Source organism: Vombatus ursinus, unplaced genomic scaffold, assembly GCF_900497805.2.
Source record: "Vombatus ursinus unplaced genomic scaffold, bare-nosed wombat genome assembly UNPS02014248.1, whole genome shotgun sequence".
Lineage (NCBI taxonomy): Eukaryota > Metazoa > Chordata > Mammalia > Diprotodontia > Vombatidae > Vombatus > Vombatus ursinus.
In genome coordinates, this window is record NW_020954026.1 from 694,260 (window position 1) to 710,259 (window position 16,000).

A 16,000-nucleotide genomic window follows, 5' to 3' on the forward strand; every position below is an offset into this window, starting at 1 on the left:
CTAGAGGCCAAGTGCCCCCGGCCAGAGCTTGGCTGGGTCCGAAGCTTCTGGGACCCTTGGCTGAGCTGTCCGATGTCACAGTGATGTGTGGGGCGGGGGCGGGAAGGTGTTGGAAAGGGTCCCAAGGAGGCGTCTCTCTCTATTTTGCAGCCACCAGGAAGAAGTGAGCCCAGAACATCATGTTCTATTATCTCGGGGTCCGCTCTGTCTTCACACATCCTTACATGTTACAACGTGGATTTAGCCTTCAAGCTGATTCTTTATGAACCATTCTCCCCCACCTCCGTCCCAACCCAACCCCAGGGGCCATTCTCTCCCATTCATACATATTTATAGTTTGTCAATTCCTTTTGCCCTTTTCACCTTTCGAACGAAAAATAGGTCCCTAAGGAGCCCGGATAGCTCAGTCGGTAGAGCATCAGACTTTTAATCTGAGGGTCCAGGGTTCAAGTCCCTGTTCGGGCGGTTCTCCTTGCACTTTTAGCCCTGATTATTAAGGAGGATTTATGAAGTGCCTGTTATTACAAACATAAAAATACAATAGACCCTAAATGAGTGCACCTGCGACAAAGGCCAATTTCATTTCATTTTTGGCAGGATTTGTTTAAAGTGGCAGGTTAGATTTCCCCTACAGCAAATGGAAGCCTAGAAAGGAGGTGAGATTTAGTTCATTATTGCCATTGTGAATATTGTTTTTTTTTGGTTCTGAGTTCTTTGAATCAATTGATACATGCAATCATATGCTATAACATTTATTTATCTCATTTTGTTCAGTCATTTCCACATCTGTGACCATCCACTTTTCACCACTTTTTTTTTTTACTATAAAATATTTTACTATATATGAGATCTTTCTTTTTCCTTTGACGTTCTGAGGAGTACATAAGCTCCTTGAAGGCAGCAACTATTTCCTTTTTATCTTTGTATCGTCTCCAGGTGCTAGAGCAGTGTTTGGCACATAGCGTTTGATTAATAAATGCCTGTTAATTAATTGATTATGTATCTAGTAGAGATCAGTGGGTCAAAGGACATGAACTGTTTTCTCCCATCTTTTAAATCTGCTCTGAAGAACAAGAAGACGGCTGTGTAGCTCCATCAACAAAATATGGGTACACCTGTCTTCCCACAGCCTTTCCAACAATGACTTTTTCCATCTTCTATCATCTTTGACACTTTCTTAGGAATGAGCTGATGACCTCAGAGTGTTCCCTAGATTTCAAGTAAAATTAAAAGGATTTAAAGACTGTGTGGTCAAGTTCCAGTGGGGTCAAGTCTTAGAGGGTTACAATGTTCCGGTCTGCTCCTGTGAAATAGTCATCCCTAGGAATCCTTCTCAGAGTGCCTCTTTGGGATAGGACCACCCCCTTCAGACCTCACACATCATGGTGTTCCACGCTTCCTTAAAACATTTAGCTGGTAATGTAGGGCAGTTACAGCTGTCTTTGTTTTTGTTTCTTCTCCTTACCCCCGAGTTGACTGTGAGTTCCATGAGGACTGGTAAAGGATATAAGCTCCTTGAGGGTGTCTGTCTCACTTTTGTTTCTGTATCCCACAGTAGCCCCTAATAGGTACATAACAATAAATGCTTGTTGATTTTTCCCAGCATCTAGCAGACTCCCCTGCACACAACAAATCCCAGCAGCTCAGGTCTCCTCGGTGCCCTTGGCCGCATAGCCCACTCCCCAGTCTGCTTTGACTTTTCTTCAGCCAGACTGTATTTATGAATCTAGAGTAGGATTCATCTGAAAAAATAGCAGGCTCTCTCTGAGCTCTGGCCTCCACCCCCTGTTAGGGAGGGGGAGGGAGAGAAGTAAAGGGGCAGGATCATCTGCTTCATTAAGACTTTTTTTAAAAATTATTTTAAAAATGCTATAGGAAGAGCATACTGAAGAAGAGACATGACTGGGAAAATCTCACTAAAATTAATAAAGCTGAGATGACTCTCCACCCGTAGAACATGGCTTTTTGGTCAAACTTTAAATTCTCCTATCACAGAGCATTTCAATTTGTATTTGTGTTTTATAAAGGAACTTCCTTTCAATGTCTTAATTAGCGTCCTGTCTCTTTATTGGAGGTACAGTTTATACACACATATACATTATATACACACACATATGTGTGTGTATATATGTGTGTGTGTATACATATACATATACCCCAGAACAGTGTTTATACATGTGTAGCAAAAACAAACAACAACTGAAAATGGGCTCGATTGCTGTCCCCTCCCCCCAAACACAGTTGGACAAGTGTTTCTGGTTTACCTGTAGCACAACTTGGCATAGACAAACAGGAACTAGCATTTAAAGGAACAGGTTCCCAAATGCAGGCTGCAAAGCCACCCCAACGTAGGGGATGGTGGGTGGCGTGGGGAGAGATTGGCGTCCTGTGTTTCCCCTTCCTCTTCTATTCTTAAACACTCGGAAGGGCAAGTGGGGACAAATCTCCGTGACTAACATAACCTCTCAGCAAAAGGGCAGCAAGAACAAAGTTCTTCCCATCGGCCCCAGAGGGTCTCACTTCCCCCAAGCCCGTGGCTCTCTAGCCCCTCCAGGCTTCCCCTTCCTCTGTTTCTGCCGTCCCAAACCTGGTACACGAGCCTTAGCGAGTGTTGGTGACCCGAGATGGCCCGAAGATCACAGCTCTGCACAGAGCGCTTTGGTCGCTTGCGGGATGAGGTGGGGTTGGTGGGTGGGGTGGAGAGAGACTTTTCTCCTTCAGCCCTCAAATATGCAGACGTAGTAGAGTTTTAGAACGTAAAAAAAGAAGTGGGATAAAGAAAGAACCCACAGAATGAACCATGGAAAAGTAAGTTAAAATGTTCACTTACCCAAGCTCTCCACTAAACTAAGAGCCCGGATAGCTCAGTCGGTAGAGCATCAGACTTTTAATCTGAGGGTCCAGGGTTCAAGTCCCTGTTCGGGCGGACAGCTTATGTTTTATGGAAGAACAATGCTTAAGAATAAAATCCCCTACCTCCGTTCAGGGGCTGATCAGTGGAACAGAATTTGTTAGCCAGGTGTTTCCTGGAAAGGGTAGGGGAGAAAACTGACCCCCCACCTGCAGGTCTGGGGCGCAAAGATCTGGGAAAGGGCAGAGCAGAATCTCTGGGCTCTGTTTTGGTGATCAGAGCTTTTGAGATGTGAAAGGAGCGTTAGGAAAAGCTTATTGAAACAACTCAAATGAGAGAATATTTCCAGAGCATTGCAAACTTTAAAGCGCAACATAAATATTAGCTGTTATTGTTATCATTCCAATCTCTTTATTCTACAGGTGATGAAACTGAAGCACGGAGAAGGGGAATGATTTTCCAGTCATACAGAGGGTAGGAGAATCAGAACTCCTACCCGACTCTTGACTGATAATCCCGGCGCCAGGTACCCCCTGGAAGTAGAACGAATGGCCGAGGAGAGAATAGGCAGGCAGGGCCCATGCGTTAAGTAAACTCAGTATGCGCCAAGCCGGGGGACCGCGCTGGAACCCAGCCCAGAGTAGGAGATGTAGGTGAAAAGAACACAATCCGCCCCAAGAACCTTTTATTCTAAGGCAGGAGTCCCGGGGTTCACGGATAAATTTAAAGGGTTCCGTGAATTTGAATGGAAAAATGCTTCTTTATTTTCCTTAACTTCTAACTAAAATTCCTTTCAAGGATTTATTTTTTTTTAATTTTATTTTTATTAATTTATTTTGATTTATCAACAATCACTTCCATAAGCTTTTGAGTTTAAAAATTTTCTCCCCCTTCCTCCCCACCTCCCTTCCCAAGACGGTGTGCAATCTGATATACGCTATACATATACATTTCTATTAAACATAGTTTCACATCAGTGATGTGTTAAGTAAGAATTAGAACCAGTAGGAGGAACCACCGGAAAGAGGAAACAAAACTCAACAGAAGAGGGAAAAAAATAGCAAACAGTATGCTTCGATCTGCATTCAAATTCCATAGTTCTTTATTTGGATGTGGATAGCATTTTCCATCCCGAGGCCTTTGGAGATGTCTTAGATCCTTGTATTGCTGGGAAAGGTTAAGTTTATCAATATTAGTCATTGCACAGATGACTGTTACTGTGTACAACGTTCTCCTGGTTCTGCTCACTTCATGCAGCATCAGACCATACAAGTCTTTCCAGGTTTTTCTAAAGTCAGCCTGTTCATCATTTCTTATAGCACAACAGTATTCCATCACATTTATATACCACAACTTGCTCAGCCATTACCCAATTGATGGGCATCCTCTCAATTTCCAATTCTTGGCCACCACAAAAAGATCAAGGATTTATTATAAAACATGATTCTGAGAAGGGCTCCTTAGGTTCTGCTGCCCAAGGGATCAGTGGCACAAAGAAAAGTTAAGAATCCCTTTTCTAGAGGGTGAGGATGCAAATCATACAGAAATAATTATATGTGCATGCACTTAATTACATGAAACATAAACACAGAGTAATTTCAAGGACTGGAGGGCACTACCAACCCCGGGGAATCAGGAAAGGAGGGGCTGTTCAAGGGGTGGGAGGTTGGTGGGTCTCTCTGAGGGACCCAAGTTTCAGTCTGAGTTAACGAAGCTATCCACCACAATGCATATGGACAATTGAAATTCGAAGAGGGTTGTACTCAGCTCAACTCTCTTGAAGCCTTGTTTAAATCAAGGAAAGATTTGCAACCTCCAATCTAGAGAACAGGTAGGTTAAAAATCAGATCTTAAAGAACACTGGGCAAATGGAGATTTGGGTTCCTAGGCAGCTACTATCTTCTCTCATCATTCCTTGCTTTTTAGGTTCCTTTGTAGGCCTGATGCAGGCAGATACTACAGAAGGGTACCCAGGCTAGGATACTACCCCCAGAGATCCCTTTGTCCTAAGCTCTCCTGGGGTGATCTCACCCTCCAATAGGGCAATTGCCAATTGTGTAGGACCTCATTCCCTCCCCCACAAACAAACAAACAAACAAACACCTCCCCCCCCCCACTATTTTAGTTCCAGGAGAAAGTCAACATTTTGTAAGCTCTTACTGCATTCCAGTCACTGTGTTAAGTGCCTGAGATACAAAGAAAGGCAAAAAACAGTTCCTGCCCTCAAAAAGCTCACATTCTAAGGCAGGAGATTACCTGCAAATAACTATGTGCCTAAAAAACAAAAATAAGAACAAAAACCAAAACCAAAACCTATGTGCCTACCTACCTGATAAATTAGATATAATCTCTGAGAATAGGCACTAGCTTTGTGGCAGTTGAGAGAGGAGGTGGGGGATGATGGGGAAAGACTTCTTGCAAAAGGTAGAATGAGAAGGAAGCCAAGTGCATTGCAGACATGAGAGATAAGCCAGTAAACAAGTGTGGAGTGAGGAGATGGAGAAGGCCGGCATCATGGGATTGTAGACTCTGTGAAGGAGAATAAGTTAAAGGAACTGGAAAGGTAGCCAAGGGAATTGGACAGGGGCCAAGTTATGAAGGACTTTAAAAGCCAAACAGGATTTTGTATTTGATACTGGCCGTAATGGGGAGCCATTGAAATTTATTGAGTAGGGGGATCTGCTTCAGGAAGGTTATTGACAACTGAGTAGAGGATGTACTGGAGTGGAGTCATGGCAGTGTTAGAGTGGAAAAGGGCATCTACATCTGAGATGTTGCAAAGGCAGAATAAAGGACTTGGCAACAGATTGGCTATGGAGGTGAGTGAGAATGAGAAGTCAAGGGTGACACCTAGTGGGAAAGCCTGGTTGATTGGTAGCGTGGTGGCTATCTAAACAGTAATAGAGAAGTTTTCATTGAACAGTTTTGGTTCTCTGGGAGTGTGTGGAGAGGAATGGGGGTGGGGGTGGAAATCCAGGCAATATAAAACAAAAGATAACAATAAAAACTAATGAAAAAGAAAAACCAGGGTGGCAATGAACTGTGGGGGTCCTTGAAAGTCAAGCTAGAGTTTAAACTGATGCAAGTCCTTTGGAGTGAAAAAAAAAAAAGAGCTGAATCTTTGGCTAATACTATAAGCATTGACATAATTTTCAAGCAGTAGAAAATAAATGTTGAAAAATTAGGAAGAGGAAACTTGACCTCAAAGAGGAAGTATGAGAAGCCACTATCCTTTATAGGGATGGGGCTTGGGGTGTGGGCATGAGAAGAAGTTCAGGGATGTGGAACATGGCATCTGATGCCAGATTTTTACACACACACACATCAATTTTGACAAATCCTTTTCCTTTTTGTCCTTTTCTTCTTTTTTTTCTTTAAAAAAATTTCCTCTTGGAGGGAGGTGGGGACAGATAGAGGGGAAAATCTAGGCAATGTAAAGTATATAATTAATTCCAGTTCTAGTTTGAAAAAATTTTAGAAGTCATTTGATGTGTGTCTGGGGGTGTGATATTGGAATCAAAGGCAGGCAAGAAGTATATGTGTGGTGTGTGTGTGTGTGTGTGTGTGTGTGTGTTGTGGAGGTGGGGGGGAGGTTTCCGATAGTGAGTAGTTTGGTTTGTCTGGAGTGTATTAGTAAGTGGAAAAAAGTGACAGGAAATTAGGTTGGAAAAATAGGATGACATTGTACCGTGGAGCTTACTTGAATGTCAGGCAAAGCGGTTTGAAATGAGGAAAATACTTTGGATGAAAAAAAAAAAGGATGACCGTGACCAATATCTCAGGCACTGACATATCTTTAATGGGTGTCAGCCTGTAATGATTTTTTTTTTCCTCTCAAGCCATCACTTTTTCATAGGATCATAGATCTATTTACAGCAACAAGGTAAGCCAAGTAATAAATGAACTAATTATTTCAACCCTTCATCCATCCTTCGGTCCGTCAGTCTGTTCATTCATCTATCCATCCACCCAGCATACATTTAGGATTCCTTGTGCCTCAATGCATCCTTAGACGTATCACTACTGGACACCCCAGGGTTTGGTCTGTGGTCTCTCTGGAGTCTCTTCCTGTTTTAACGTGATGATTTAATGCATCTTTTTCTGACTTTTGATTGTGAAATAGAAACAACATTCGGAAAGCACCAAAAAAGTCAGCTCAGACTTGGCGGCCAATAAAGTTCGACGCGGTGCGTGTGGTTGCCGAAATAGCTCAGTTGGGAGAGCGTTAGACTGAAGATCTAAAGGTCCCTGGTTCGATCCCGGGTTTCGGCATGAGGTTTTCCTTTCCTTCTTTTCTTTCCTTCTTCTTAATCGAGGGAAACGCACTATCTGAATTGAAGAGGTCTGTGTCAGTGAAGATACAATTCTATCCCCCTCCCCCCGCCTCTGCTTTCACGGATCCTCACAGACCCCTCTCTGGTTCAGCGTGGAGCGCTGAAAGGTTCAGAGAAGGGTCCGGTGCATATAGGGGGCTCCGAAGCCGGACGTGGACGCAGGGCTTCCGCACTGCGGGCCCTTTGTTCCTCGGGTCCAGCTACTGCTTACTCAGGTCACACTTAATTAATTAATTAAACAAACAATAAAGAATATAGAACTAATCTGCCTGCCCTCTTAAGGACCCGAGGTGAAATTGCTCCTAGCGGCGCAGGTTCCATAGTGTAGTGGTTATCACGTCTGCTTTACACGCAGAAGGTCCTGGGTTCGAGCCCCAGTGGAACCAGAAAGCCGATGTTTATTTGTGCACGCTGGATCACACGTATTTTAGTATCCGGGAGAGGTATTGTGTGTGTGTGTGTCTGTCTGTGTGTCAAAGGAGCTTTCCGGAGGTAACGACACCGACTTCCCCGTAACTGGACGGGTGCAACCATAGGCTAGACGATCTCATTAGAGATGTTTGTAGACGTGTCATCTAGCCAAGTAGGAGAGTGGACTAAATAGGTTCTGAGGATCCTTCCACGTGTGGGGTCTTAGAACCCTAAACACGAAATAGAGCACGGAGTTGGGAGAGCTCCGCACATCCCAATCTGGTCCTATTGTGGTTTCTCGTGAAGATGAGTATTTGTTAAGCGCCTACTAAGTGCCAGGCACTGTGCTAAGCGTTGGATCAGTTGAGATAATGCAGCTCATACTAAGGAGGCCTTGCACAAAGGAGTCATCAATGAAAAGGGTTATGGAAAATAGGTACAAACATTGCTATTTATCCCAATGATCACTTTTATTACTATTAAATGACCTAGATTTTTCTTGGTGCAGAAAAAAAAAATCACCTGGCTAAACAGGGCTGGGTGGTTCAAAGTGCCCTTCCTTCCGGTATTTCTCAACTCTGGAGATAAGAGGTGCGGTGAGTCTGTATTCCTATGGGAAGTAGACTTTCCAGTGGATTTTAGTTTCCAGGTTTTATTTTTTTTCCCCTTACGTGAAGGGTGACTAGAGAACGAATTAGAGGTTAGAGGCAAAAATTGAATCTTCCTACCAGAAGTGGGGTTCGAACCCACGCGGACACTTGTCCATTGGATCTTAAGTCCAACGCCTTAACCACTCGGCCATTCTGGTCGGCGATAGCATGGTTTTTTTCCCCCCTCCTGAGATGAGGTCTTATCTCCCTGAGCCTCTCAATTGCTCTCCTGGTGACCAACTTGGTGGCCCATGCCGAAGAGGAGATGAAAACCCAACTTTAAAGAGGAGAGAGGCAAGGAGACCGTGGGTTACTCTGTGACCACCTAAAACGTTCTTCATCTTGTCCTTCAGTCCTAGAAGGGACTGACACAAGACGCACAAGGCTAGGTCATCTTTGGGACCCGGAGCCTGTGTTGAATAAGCATTTACTAGTCGCTTGCTTAAATATGCCAGGAATTCTCCACGAAGCTCTGGGCATCCAGAAATGCAAGTATTCCTGTCTTCAAAGAGTTTACATTCTATTCAGGGATCCTGCAAGTATACGAATGAGTATACAATATATCTATACAACGTAAATAAGTAGATAATGCGGGAAGGAGGGGAAGGAAGTGGGCTGAAACCCCTTCTCCGACTGTCCTTCCTTCCCCCCCATCTCTTCAGTCTTCTTACACCTCCTCTGCCTCCCGCACGCAGATCCAGGGACACTGATCTCCGCGCTGTCCCTGGAACAAACCCCTCCATCTCTCAACTCCGGACATTCCCTTGGCTGGCCCTCATGCTCTCATTCCAATGCTCTCTTTCCCGGTCTCCTCTTTCTGTCTTCTCTGGCTTCCTTTCAAGCCTTATCTGAAGTCCCACCTTCTGCAAGAAACCTCTTCTCGTCCCCCTTAATAAGTTCGTGCCTTTCCTCTGACAGTGTCTCCAGTTCATCCTGGATATGTCTTGTTTGGACATTCTCGTTTACATGCTGTCGCTGCATTAGAATGTAAGCTCCCTGAGAGGAAGGGAATGTTCGTTTTTGTCTTTCTTTGTATCCTCAGGCCTTAGCACCGAGCCTGGCACGTAGTGAGTGCTCAACAGGTGCTTATGGACGTGACAGAGATGGTTGGTTGGTTAGCCGTCCTTCTCGAAGAAGACCAAAATGACATTACTGTTAGACTGAGATGGAACGTCTAGTGGAAGAAACACCACTTCACAAGCATTTGTTAAGCACCTTCCAAGAGCCAAGCACTAAGGCGACAATGAATAGACCCTGCTCTCCAGGAGCTCATATCCATTCCGCAAAACACTCCCTTTCTTTTCCCAGGAGCCACGGAAGAGGACCCCGCGAAGTCATACTGCTCTAGTTCTCGGGGAGGTGACGTGAGAAACTTGGCGGACTTCTCCCGTACTTGTTTGTATATTCTTGGAAATGGTAGGAAATGAGTTCCAGGATGCTAGTTCTCTTTGAATTTTCATTTCTAAAAACGCGACTCTGGTGGGACTCGAACCCACAACCTTTGAATTCCTTCAGCTTCACTAGAAGTCCAATGCGCTATCCATTGCGCCACAGAGCCACTCGTTTGGAGGCGGTTGCCTTCATCGTCACATCTATACGCAAAAAGCAGCGTGCCTCCTGGGGACGGGTATGCTTTTCAGAGTATAAAAAGGGATCCTGGAGTTTACACTTGGAAGAGGCTTTGGGGATCATTTCTTCACCCCTCTTGCTCTTCGTGGAAAGCACAGCTGCGACACTTGCACCCCACCGCGTGCGCGCATACTTGCAGGGCGTGGTTTGGTGTTTGGGGCTGGGGAAACTGGCGAGGCCTTGCTTGTCGGCCTCACTAGCCCACGAGCGCTCACAGATAGGGTTAGCGCCCAGCTCCGGATAGGAGAAGCGGGATTTGGGGGTACGGATTGATGAGGTCCAGTGAGACTTTCTCTTGTGTTTAGAACAACATTTATATGTCAATTTGGGGAAAGTAAAGAGAAGAAAAAAGGTTGGGGGAGAAGGAGGAAGGCACCAGGTAAAGGGCAGAAATTTTCCCCTTAAAGTCTCTTAAAGCTAGCTAATCTCGACGGTTCCATAGTGTAGCGGTTATCACGTCTGCTTTATACGCAGAAGGTCCTGGGTTCGAGCCCCAGTGGAACCAAACAGTTGAGCGATTTTTGCTTTTAATTGGCGATCCCGGAAAAATTCTCATCTCCTGGAAACAAGCAAAATCCAAATCCTTTCCTATTCAGTTTCCTTCACAGACACGGGAGGAGAATCTTTGGGGTTCCATACCCTTTTAACTGTCCTATACCCCAAACGGGGAAAGCAGGGAGAATTGACCTGTGATCGCTAAGGTCTATCTCCGCTCCATATCCAGCGATGGCCCAAGACGAACCCATCCTCTTCACTTTCTTCACTTGCAAAATGGGGCTGTGGTTGGAAGGAGAGGGGCAGGGCTAATGGATGCTCCCAAAGGAATTTCTCTTCCAGTTCTAGGTCCTATTATTTTTGGACAGAAAGCTCTCCCTTCAAGTAAGACCATTGCTGGAGGTGTCCCCACCTTGCGGGAGTTGGATATGCAGCCAGAGTTCCCTTAGTCCCCAAGCTCCGAGGATGCTGTCTGGCCATCCGAGCCTTGTAGAGATGTAACTTTGTCATCACCTTCGCCTTGGAGTCTTGAACGCTAAAGTATTGGGAGGACCCAGACGGAAAGCCGGGCGGGTGCAGGGGAGGCAGGGGTGCTCTGGTGGCTAGTAAAACGAACAGATCTGGGAATCTGGTCTAAGTGTGTCCCAGGGTGAAGCTGTATTTGGAGGTTTTGAGGGATCACGCAGTTAATAAGTATTTAGTAAGCGCCGCTTTGTGTCAGGCACAAAGCTAGGTTCGGGGACAGAAGGACAAAGAATAAAAAATGATCCCTATTTGTAAAGAGCCTGTATTCTAATGGGGGGGGGGAACACAACAAGCATACACACACACACACACACACAAATATATATTACATTTATATATGTACAACTACACGCTACACAACACATACATACGTTTGTGTATGCATATATAAATGTGCACATATATACGTATGCACATGCATCATAAATCTAAAGTCTATATTATAGACCAAGTAAGCTAAATGAAGGGATTTAGGAAGAAAGGCACACAGGGTTCAGGGAAAGGCATTCATGAAGAATTTGGTGCTTGGTCTGAGCCTTAAAGGAAGAGAAGGGCTCCAGGCCGGAGGGGAGATAACATTCCCCCTCCCCCACCTGTGCTCTGTCATCTCGGAAAAGTCACTCCCTCTCTTGGAATCTATCAGATGGGACTAATCATACAGGCATTACCTGCAGAACAGTGCTCTTGGAGGGGAGGAAGGAAACAGTTTTGTAGACTTCAGAATACTACCCACCTTCTGCTCCTACTACCACGGCCACAGCCACCAGAGATGCCACCACTACTGATAGTGCCACCACCAGTGAGACTTCAGCAAGACACTATCAAGAGATATGGCCATCTGCCTGAAGATTCCTTCCAGCTCCCAATCTCGTTCCTTCAGTCTTTCCTTTTCTCTTACCTTCACAGGGACTTCAGTTACTAGGAAGAAGTGAGTCCAAACAGTTAGGAGAGGGCACAAACCAATGCAATAACGCTGGGTTTGTTGGCTATTGATTTGGGGGCTCAGTCTGGTCAAGGAATCTTCTATCCACCCGTTTATTCCACAACGATCAGACCCAGGAAAAGACTCCATTTCATGTCCCTTAGCAGAAACAGCGTTCTTCTCCTATGCACAAGTACAGGAGAATGAGGCTATGCTAGAAGTTAGTTAACAGTGCAGCTTCCCCTAGCATTTTGAGGTTTACAAAACTCTTCTGTGAGATAGACTGTGCAAAGATTATCATTCCCATTTTACAGGTGAGGAAAACGAGGTCAAAAGAAGATAAGGAAATTGTTATCAGGGTCACATTGCTAGTAATACTTGAGGAAACACTTGCAAGGGTGGGGAACCTGCAAAGGAATCCCCCTTGGGTATTTGTTCTGTGAAGTTTGGATTCAGTCAAAGGGCCACACTTGAGGATGCAGAGGACAACATGTGGCCTCAAAACTGAAGGTTCTCCATCCTTCTGAACCCTCATCTTCCTTCTAATGTTCTGACAACACTAGACAGTGCTGGTGAAAGGTTATCGACCTTTCTTATGGATCTAGAGAGAACTGAGCCTGTCAGTTGTCAAAGCCACACCTGGGAACCAGGGCCTCATTTCCACTCTACTTAATTCTGGAATTGTAGTCTAAGGGAGAGGGTATGCTACAGTGAGGCCGACAAAAGCCTGAGGTTGTCCAGGGCTAAAAGACAGAGCCCACTTAGAAGAGTCCAGTATTGGGGCCAGTCCAGTATCAGCCAAGTTGACGAGAACCCAGCAAAGACATTGAATGACCTACTCAGTCACTGTTATACTTTGAGTACAGTGTCCAGTCTTTTCCTTTCCTGGATGCTGGGTGTGTTTGTGGAAGAGTATGTCCCTGGTGTTGGGGGAAATGCTTGTAGCTACTGTTTTTACTATGCATTTGAGTAACTTGCCTGTGATAAAGAACTGAAGGACGCTCATGTCATGTTAGAACAATAATGGTAGAACTGGAAGGGCCAGCTAGTGCTCATGCAGCTGGAACCTTAAAGTTGAAGTCAGACAGTGGACCTGGGTTCGAATCCTGATTTGGCCAAGTCAACTTTAACCTCTCTAGGCTTCAGTCTCCTCATTTATAAAGTGAGGGGGTTGGACTGGATGGTTTCTAGGGTGTTCTTCCATCTCTCCATCTGTCATCCTGTGGTCCTGGGTGAGCATAGGCAAGTCTTAGAATGGGGAATGTTAGAATTGGAAGAGGACATGGACCAGAGTTCTAGATCTTAGAGGAACTTTAGAACATAGAATGTTAGAACCAGAAAGGATCTTGGCAGAGAGCTGTAGAATGTAACAGCTGGAAAGAACCTTAGAATACAGGATATAGGATCATAGGAACCTTAACTTGGAACTGGATGCAACCTTTTCTAACTCTTTTGCTTGACACAGCTAATAAGTGTCTGAGAGAGGATTTGAACCCAGGTCTTCCTGACTCCAAGTCCAGTGCTCCATCCTTTATAATATCATAGAACATTAAGAGCAGTGGAATGTGCTGGTAAATCTTTAGCATCTGGTTCTCTGAAGAAAAAAGAAAGACTCATAGCACTTTAAAATTTAATCTGAAGAGTCTCTTTCAAACTGAAGTGGGCTAATGATGACTTAAAATAGAAGTAGAGGAGATTTCATTTTATTTTTTATTATTTTTGCTTAGGCAATTGGGGTTAAGTGACTTGCCTAGGGTACGCTAAGTGTCTAGGGAGATGTCAAGTGTCTGAGGCCAGACTTGTCAGTCCTCCTGACTCCAGGGCGGCTGCTCTATCCACTGCGCCACCTAGCTGCCACATTCGAGAAGATTTTAGAGATCTTCTAATGTAACTCCTGTTTTGGCTTGTCCCATTTGCAGATGAAGCAAGGCTAAGAGGGACAGTTTAGATGTAGTAGTAGTAGTAGTAGCAGAAGCAGCAGCAGCAGTAGCTAACATTTAGATAGCAGAAAGTGCTTCCTATGTGCCAGCAGGCACTATGCTAAATGCTTTCTAATTATCATCTCATTTGGTCCATACAACAATTTTGGGAGGTAGGTGCTATTATTACCCCCATTTTGGAGATGAAGAAACAGGCAAATGGGGGTTGAGTAACCTGCTCAGATTCACATAGCTAGTAAGTGTCTGAGGTTAGATTTGAATTCAGGTCTTCCTGACTGTAGGCCCCGATATTGGCTGACAGACACTATCCAAAAAGATATTGACCATTCAGAACATAAGATGAAATAGGGTGAAAATAACTTCACAAGTTAAGGTGAGGGAGAGAGCTAGATATCAGTTCATCTGAAAAAGATTGGGGGGGGTGGGAGAAGAGGTAAACTTCAATCTCAATATGAGTCAACAATATGACATGACAGACAAAAAAAGAAAAAAGCCAAAGGCTCTTAGGTTGAATTCAGAGAGACACGATGTTCAAGACCAGGGTCATGAGGGTCCTTTTGCAGACTGTGTGGAGAGACTCTCCTTCAGTCCTAGGCACCATATTTTAGAAAGTACATTGATAAGCTAGAGAGTGCCCAGTGCAAGACAATTAAGATGGCAAAGAGGTTGGATCAGGGGGTCACTGAAAGGCCCTTTACTCTGAGATTCGTCAATTTTGATAAACAGATAGAACATGAACATGGCATTTGAATTTGGTGTTAGGAGAGGGTTTGAGTCCAATCTCTTAAGTTGACTATCTGTATGGTCTTGCCCAAGTGGAAACTGGGAAGAAGCAAATCTAGATTTAATGTAAAGAAAAATTTCCTAATGATCAGGGAACACATCTTAAGGGTCTGGGAATAAATATCAGGGGATCCATGTACCTGGAACTTTTAATGTCTTGATAATTGTATTTCAATATAATTGGTTTCCTTTGTAATCTTAGGTTTTTTATTTAATACCTTTATAAGCAGGGGTCTAAAGGTTTCACCAGCCTGTCAAAGAGGTCCAGGACACACAAAATGGTTAAGAATTCTGAATTAGAGATGTTCGATAGAAGACTGGTCTGCTTAGGGGGCTGCTGCTTCTTCCTCTTGGAAGTCTTCAGGCAAAGGTTGGATATATAGGTATACTACTGAGGGGATTCTGGTTTGAGTATTGGTTGGATTAGATGAGCTTTAGGGTCCTATCCAACTTTGAAATTTCTATTATCCCATACTTAGGAAGTTATTTAACTTCTCTGAGAGTTAAGTTTTCTCATTTTTAAAACAGAATGATAGTAATAACTGTAGTGCTTACTTCATAGGATTGTTGTCAAATGAGACAATGTGTTTAAATGCTTGTTAAACCTTATAGAGCTATATCATAATGATGGATTGGTCCAAAGAGCCCTCTATCCAAGTGATCAACTCAATAAGATTGTAGAGTGTGGTCTTTGGTTGAAAGGGACACCTTCTAGGGAAGTCAACAATTCCTCCCCCACCTCTGTTGAGAAGACACAAGGAAGTCCTCTGATTGTTCCCTACTCTGATTGGCTGCCTTCAGGGTGATTGTTAAATAAATCAGGGGCTCCTCTGCTTAACTCTCCATTACATAAATGTAAGCAATTATTATTAATGAAAAAAGTTAGAAGCTGAAGGGACTTGAGAACTCAGAATGTTAGATGTGGAAGGGACCTTAGGGAACATTTTGTGCATTTCCCACAGTCATAATATGGAGAGAGGTTGCATCATTTGCCTTAGGTCACACAGTGAGTCTGTGGTAGGTTCAGGTCTCCTGGTACCCAGGCCATTGTCTTTTTCATTTTTATCTGTAATCTTTAATGTAGATATTCTTTGAATGGAGGAGGGTCTAGTATGTCTACGCATTTTGTTATGTGCCTTGCTTTTTTCATGCTTGGAATAACCCAAACTCTTTGCCTTCACTGGTTACTTGGGGTAGCTCCCATCACTATTTTACAGAATGAAGATTTCTGCAAGAATGTACTCCTCCTGCTATCTTGCCCCCTGCAAATAATGGGCATAAAGTTCAAGCTAACCTTTCCCAGTTCCCTGTTAGCATAAAGACAATTCCTTTCTGGAAGGCACAAGTCTTCTCTGTAATCTCTTCATGGCTGACTTCATCTCCTGGTTTCTCAAGGTGTAAATCAGGGGATTTAAGAGAGGGGAGATGACAGTGAAGGTGACAGAGATGACCCGGTCAGA

The 16,000-nt window shown here is 44.1% G+C and overlaps 7 non-coding genes across 7 annotated transcripts; 5 read left to right on the forward strand and 2 right to left on the reverse strand.

The window, feature by feature from the left end:
- The first annotated feature begins 392 nt into the window (after nucleotides 1-392).
- TRNAK-UUU lies at nucleotides 393-465 on the forward strand. The gene has a single exon. It is a non-coding gene; the product is annotated as a tRNA-Lys (tRNA).
- Nucleotides 466-2,853: 2,388 nt separating this feature from the next.
- On the forward strand, nucleotides 2,854-2,926 carry TRNAK-UUU. The gene has a single exon. It is a non-coding gene; the product is annotated as a tRNA-Lys (tRNA).
- A 4,124-nt stretch (nucleotides 2,927-7,050) lies between these two features.
- On the forward strand, nucleotides 7,051-7,123 carry TRNAF-GAA. Its single transcript has one exon. It is a non-coding gene; the product is annotated as a tRNA-Phe (tRNA).
- Nucleotides 7,124-7,498: 375 nt separating this feature from the next.
- Nucleotides 7,499-7,571, forward strand: TRNAV-UAC. The gene has a single exon. It is a non-coding gene; the product is annotated as a tRNA-Val (tRNA).
- Nucleotides 7,572-8,321: 750 nt separating this feature from the next.
- On the reverse strand, nucleotides 8,322-8,404 carry TRNAL-UAA. The gene has a single exon. It is a non-coding gene; the product is annotated as a tRNA-Leu (tRNA).
- Nucleotides 8,405-9,717: 1,313 nt separating this feature from the next.
- TRNAR-UCU lies at nucleotides 9,718-9,804 on the reverse strand. The gene is given in 2 exon segments: nucleotides 9,718-9,753; nucleotides 9,768-9,804. It is a non-coding gene; the product is annotated as a tRNA-Arg (tRNA).
- A 503-nt stretch (nucleotides 9,805-10,307) lies between these two features.
- On the forward strand, nucleotides 10,308-10,380 carry TRNAI-UAU. Its single transcript has one exon. It is a non-coding gene; the product is annotated as a tRNA-Ile (tRNA).
- The last annotated feature ends 5,620 nt before the right edge of the window (nucleotides 10,381-16,000 follow it).